The sequence below is a fragment of the Gossypium arboreum genome, chromosome 13, assembly GCF_025698485.1.
Source record: "Gossypium arboreum isolate Shixiya-1 chromosome 13, ASM2569848v2, whole genome shotgun sequence".
In the NCBI taxonomy this organism is placed as follows: Eukaryota; Viridiplantae; Streptophyta; class Magnoliopsida; order Malvales; family Malvaceae; genus Gossypium; species Gossypium arboreum.
The window spans coordinates 48,085,676-48,092,301 of record NC_069082.1 but is presented as its reverse complement, the minus strand read 5'-3'; the positions used below and the strand labels follow the sequence as shown (position 1 = coordinate 48,092,301).

Sequence of the window (6,626 nt, the reverse complement as noted above, 5' to 3'; positions counted from 1 at the left end):
AGCCGGATAGAACGACTTCGCACGAATGCCTTGGTCTTAGCCGGATGTAGCCGCTAGCACAATTGCCTTCGGTCTTAACCTGGATATAATTTCCAGCAATAACGTCTTGGGACTTAGCCGGATATCATTCAATTGCTCATGCACACATACATCAATAATCATTAGACATTCATATTTCATTTTCGTTACTAAGGCTCAAACACAAATATAATCACTAGCATAATCGCCTTGGGACTTAGCCCGGGTATCATTCAAATACTCCACATAAATCAATAATCAATACACATCCATATTTCATTTCACATAATTCAAGTAGGGTCACTTCTTGAGGACTTACCTCGGATGTTGTCGAACGGCTTTTTACGGCTATTCGATCACTTTTTCCTTCCCCTTGTCCAATTGTGGCCCTCTAAGCTCTTGAGCTTAATCTTGGTGCAAGTTTAGCCAAATCTCCTTCTAGATCTCTTCTAAACAAATAAAATGAAGCAAAATCTCTTCTTCCCCTTAGTTTTGGCTCAAAGAAAGGATGAACAAATTTTTTCTTTCTTCCTTTACAACTCACGGCAATGGGGAGATACCACACTCACACACACATTTTTTTTTCATTCTTTTCTTACCCATGCTTATTTGTTTATTATTTCTCCCTAATGCCCAACAAAACATGTTTCATGACATGTTTAGCCCATATTCTTGGTCATGGCCGCCACCACCTATAAAAGGGAATTTGACATGCAAGTCCATTGTTTTGCATGCATGCTTTAATTGATCATCACACATTTCCCTATCGTACTTTCAAAGTTCACTACTAAGTCCTTTCTAGTGAAATTCACCTTTATAACACTAAATCAATCATCAAAAAATGTCATACATGAGCATACACATATTATAGGCATCAAAATAAATTGTAAATTATTTTTATGCCTCGGTTTTGTGGTCCCGAAACCACATTCCGACTAGGGTCAATTTTGGGCTGTCACAGATTTTGACTAGCACATCTTCAATAATACCTCTAGGGAATCTTATAGTTTTATCTGCTAATTGAATACTCATCCTAGTCTGTTTGGGTTTCCCGAGACCTAGTTGCTTAAACATTTTGTAAGGCATGACGTTGATACTAGCCCCTAGATTAGCCAATTCATAATTAATGTCTAAACTACCAATTAAGCAAGGAATTGTAAAACTCCCTGGATCTTTTAGTTTGTTGGGTAGTTTATTTTGGAGAATAGCTGAGCACACTGCATTTTGCTCCACATGCGACGCCTCATCCAACTTCCGCTTATTTTCTAAAAGCTCTTTTAAAAGTTTCATTGTGTTTGGCATCTGCGATAGGGCTTCAATAAACGGTAAGTTAATATGTAATCTTTTTAAGAGTTTAAGGAATTTATCAAATTGTTCATCTAAGCGATCTTTTCTTGTCGCGTTGGGGTATGGTACACGAGGTTTATATTCGACATTCACTGATTTGTTTGTATTTTGATCTACCTCACCTTGACCTTTGCTTACCACAGTTTCTTGCCTCGGTTCGGTTCAGGCTCAACGACTCCTGCATCTTGAATATTAATCGTGTTGAGTTGTTCCCTTGGATTGGGGTCAGTATTACTTTGGCAAACTACCTTGTGGTCATTCAGAGATTAGCTTGGAAAGCTGGCCTATTTAAGTTTCAAGCCTTTGGATCGACGCTTGTTGATTCTTAAGTGTTGTCTCAGTGTTCTGAAAATTGGTTTCTGACACTGATATAAACTTTGAGAGCATCTCTTCAAGATTTGGCTTCTTTTCCTGTTAGTAGGGTGGTTGTTGGTAGCCCGGAGGATGTTGTGGTCTTTGATTTCCTTGACCGCCCCACGAAAAATTGGGGTGGTTCCTCCAACCTGCATTATAAGTGTTACTATATGGATTGTTTTGAGGTTGAGGATTATTACCCATGTAATTTAATTACTCGTTATCCATGTTGTGGCCATAAGGTTGGTATTCCGAATGGTTTGGTCCACCGCTACTTGCTTCGCACTGCATTACTAGGTGAACCTGTGAAGACTTAAGAAAACCATCAATCTTTTTATTTAAGAGTTCTGCCTGATTAGAGAGCATGGTGACCAAATCGACGTTATAAACGCCGGCTGTTTTTGTTGGCTTTGTCTTCATGACTTGCCACTGATAGTTATTCAGTGACATCTCCTCTATAAACTCATAGGCATCTTCCGGTGTTTTATTGTTGATGATTCTGCCAGCAACTGCGTCAACCATTTGCCGAGTCGAAGGATTCAGACCATTGTATCTCTCCCATGGTGAGGGCAGCTTCTCAAAAGGTCCTTGTATCTCTCCCACGCATCGTAGAGTGTTTCTAAATCCATCTGCACAAAAGAAGAGATATCATTACATAATTTAGCCGTTTTAACCGGTGGAAAATATTTTAGTAAAACTTTTTCGGTCATTTGTTCCCAAGTAGTAATTGACCCTCGTGGTAACGAGTTCAACCACTATTTAGCTTTGTTCTTCAATGAAAAGGGAAACAACTGAAGACGTATGGCATCATCAAAAACGCCATTGATTTTAAATGTATCGCAAAATTCCAGAAAGTTTGCTAAGTGAGCGTTGGGATCTTCATCCTGTAAACCATCAAACTGAACAAATCGCCGTACCGTCTGAATAGTGTTAGGTTTTAATTCAAAAGTATTTACAGGTACAGCAGGTCTAACAATGCTCGATTCAGTTCTTGTTAAAGAGGGTTTAGCATAATCAAACATAGTGCATGGAGCAGGATTTTGATTAACCGCAATTGCAGGAGGTAGCTGATTGCCTTGGTTTTCAGCCATCTCTTCGATTGGGGGTTGAATATCGTCTTCTTACTCATTCTCTGTGTATCTTAAGCTTCGCCTTATTTTTCTTTGGTTTCTACAAACTGTATGATAGATTTCTTCGTCAAAAAGTAGTGACTCTAACGGGTTTCTTCTAGTCATAAACTATGAAAACCTGCCAAGAGAAAGAAATAGTAGGTTAATAAATAATAATAATAAAAAAATTAAATTAAATTACAAGAAAAATAAATGGTTAAAGTAATAAAAATTGAGCGTTCCTAATATTTCAGTTTCTCGGCAACGGCGCCAAAAACTTGATTGCGTGATTTCGTGATATTTTTTAAATATTTATAATTAATCATTCTTGAAACTAACTATTATCGCGATGTAGGCAAGTGTACCTATTGAACAGTAGTATAGTTTTAGCAAGACCGGATTGTCGAACCCAAAGGAACTAAAAGTACTAGTAATGACTGTCTTTTTATTATCTAGCCTAAAAATAAAGAGGTTTTGTTTTAATTAACTAATTATCTAAACTAAGAACTCACAGAGAAAAGAATTGGGGAATTGCTTTTGGAAAAATCGATTGACTTGAGACAATACCTAAGGACAAATCCACCTAGACTTTACTTGTTATTGTGGCTCCGAATCGGACAATTTATTCATTCAACTTGTTCCGTAGAGATCCCTAAGTTATGTTATTATCCCTATTCAATACTAATAACATCTAATCCCTGAATTGAATAACTGAGACTTTTCTCTAATTAACACTCTAGGGTTGCATTAACTAGATCTATGGATCCCCTTATTAGGTTTCACCCTAATCTGACAAAATCTTGTCACCCTATTTCTAGGTACGCAATCATCTCTGCTTAATTATGATAAATATACTCTTAGCCAGGGCCTATTCCTCCTCTGCATAAGAGATTATCTTAAATTAGTATCTTGGGATATCAAAACAAGAATTAGGAACACATAACTAAGAACAAGTTAAATATTTATCATACGATTCAAAAAATAATAACAAGATTCGTCTTAGGTTTCATTCCCCTTAGGTATTTAGGGGTTTTAGTTCATAACTAAATAAGAAAACATCTCAGAAGAATAAAGAATACAAAACATAAAGAAAACCCAAAACTCCTGAAGGGAAATTGAGGAGAGATCTTCAGTCTTGATGATGAATCCGGCTTCTAAGATGGATCAATCGGCTTCCTTGGAGTAATTCCTTACTCCCCCTTCTCTGCCTCCCTTTTCTTCCTCCTCTAGGGTGTATTTATAAGCCCTGGAACGCCTAGAAGCCCTCAAAATTAGCCTTTTCCAAATTGGACTCAACTTGGGCTCGGCAGGGACACGCCCGTGGCACACGCCCGTGTTTGATTACTTCAGGCCATGGTCGAGCCTACCAAATTGACACGGCCGTGTGGTCTGCCCGTGTGAGGAGGTCCAAGCCGTGTTGATTTCATACTTTGGCCCATTTTCTCCATTTTCGGCCCGTTTCTCATTCCTTTCTCTCTCCTATGCTCTCCTAAGTATAAAACATGAAATTAAAGCATTAAGAGCATCGAATTCACCAATTCTAATGGAAAATTATCCATAAAATGCGTTAAACATGGGGTAAAAATATGTATAAATTATGGTTTATCAAGTATGATTGAATGATTGTTTGAAAATTTTTTTAAGAAATTTTATCGATAGAGTGTAACACCTCAAACCTGGCTTGGACGCTATTGCTGAATCTGGCGATGTCACATTGAAGTGTTTTTCATAAATTGAGATATTGTTAAAAAAAACCCACTCTCTATTTAAACTCTTTATGCGATCTCAAAGACATTCGTTTAGGTTCAAAATGTGAGTTGTTTATCAAAAAGTTTATTCATATTAAAACGTCCTTATTAAATTTTTAGAAACGTTATTCATTTCCAAAATATCATTTTATAGCGGAAGCTTTTTAAAACAGTTGCGTACTTGCATTTACTTTGTAAAAACATTCTCTCTTTTGAAAACTCGAGTTTTCCTATCACTAGCAGTTAAAACCGAAGCAAATAAAAATCTCTAATTTAAAGTTAAAATCCATAGAGGCCTTATTACATAAACAAATACCCAATTTAAATCACTTATAATTTAAAAATCAAATAAGAAAGCAAGTATAGTTGTGTGGCCACCATTGAGTCCCTCGCAGCACCAATCCACCTAAGGCTGGGGATTACCTGTACAGTTAAACAGATGGGTGAGTTTACGAAAACTTAGTGTGTAATCCCATATAAGCAAACAATCAGAGTAAACACAATTTGGGCCTAAGCCCTTTTAGTTTCAGTTAGGGCCTAGCCCATTTCAAAATCAGAAACAGTGTGGGCCTAAGCCCATTTCAGTAACAGTATCAATGGGGCCTAAGCCCATTATAGAATCAATATAGTATGCAATCAGAAAATCCTACCCAATCCAGCCTCTACACACCATCTCTGTACGAACCTTACACACCATGGGGATAAAATCAACCCACCCATCCCTACACATCAAGTAGCACCGGTTACGACACTAAAACAGTATTGCAACAAAGCTGCCAGTAATATGAACGGCTTAAAGCCATCAGTAGGTCCACAGTCGTCTTAGGCGACTCGTACGACCATATCAGTACAGTAAACTTCCTCCAAAATAATAATCCCAACCCCATGCAACATGTCATGCATTGTATCATAATATCTTAGGTGAATGTAAAATACATATAACGTGGCATGCTCAAATACATTCATATACACCGTAGGCAAATCAGTCATTTTGCCTTATAGGGGTATTACAGTCATTTGACCCTACAAGGGTATTACAGTAATTTTACCCTATAGGGGTATCACAGTCATTTTACCCTATAGGGGTATTTCATTCATTTTACCCTATGGGGGTATTTCGATCATTCTACCTTCTGGCCCAACATGGCTCAGAATGGCCTAAGCCCGTGAGATCGCCCATTGTGGCCTCTCGTAATCCAGAACCCACGTTTATGTGTTGGGGGTGTTGGGGGTTACCACACGAGCGATCGCACGCCCATGTGGCATCAATGGTCCAAATTTTTAGATTTTGTCGATTTACAGTTAAGACAGTAATTACATATCTGATATGATTTTCGATACGCAATGCTCTCGAGACACAACACACCTAAAACAAACAACAACTCCATGCCCAAAATTAGTCACCCTTAAAATCCATATCAAATAAACAACTACAAACGAACTTTAGTTATATTGCTTACTCCTACTGCTCCAAAAGAAATAGCCTACGATTCCACTGGTAAATCAAGTCCGTTGCAATATGGTGCTGTCATAACAATGTTCAACACAACAGAGGATTAAGAGTAAACTACACTTAGGAAAAGAAATCTCCCCCCAAATCAAATGGGGCACAAACCCCCTTTACGAAAAGACTTACGAACCGCTTTCAGCCCACGGAGAACAGGAATAACCAACACCGACTTTCCCAGTTTTAGAGAGAAACCAAAAGGCAGGAGAGGGGAGAGAAGAAATATTCAGCAACAGTACAAAGGAAGAGGGTGACTGCTAAAAATAGGGTGAAAGAAGGAAAAAGAACTAGAAGCAATCGGTCAAAGCACATAAACGAGATGCCAACTGTTAGAGATGAGCAAGAGAAGAGAACAGTAGAGGAGGGAAAGTATTTGGCCAACACAACAATAGATTGAGGGAGAGGAGAAAGGTATTTAGCTAAACAAAAGGGAGAGCACGGTAGGTTGAAGAGTAGAAGAGAACAAAATCATAAAGTGTAGGAAAAGATTCCAGAATGGTCCAAGCAATAATCGTCTTCAAACAAAGAAGTGAAAAGAAACCA

The 6,626-nt window shown here is 38.0% G+C and overlaps 1 pseudogene; it reads left to right on the top strand.

The window, feature by feature from the left end:
• Positions 1-2,280: 2,280 nt before the first annotated feature.
• LOC128287140 (small nucleolar RNA R71) lies at positions 2,281-2,374 on the top strand (annotated as a pseudogene).
• Positions 2,375-6,626: the final 4,252 nt, after the last annotated feature.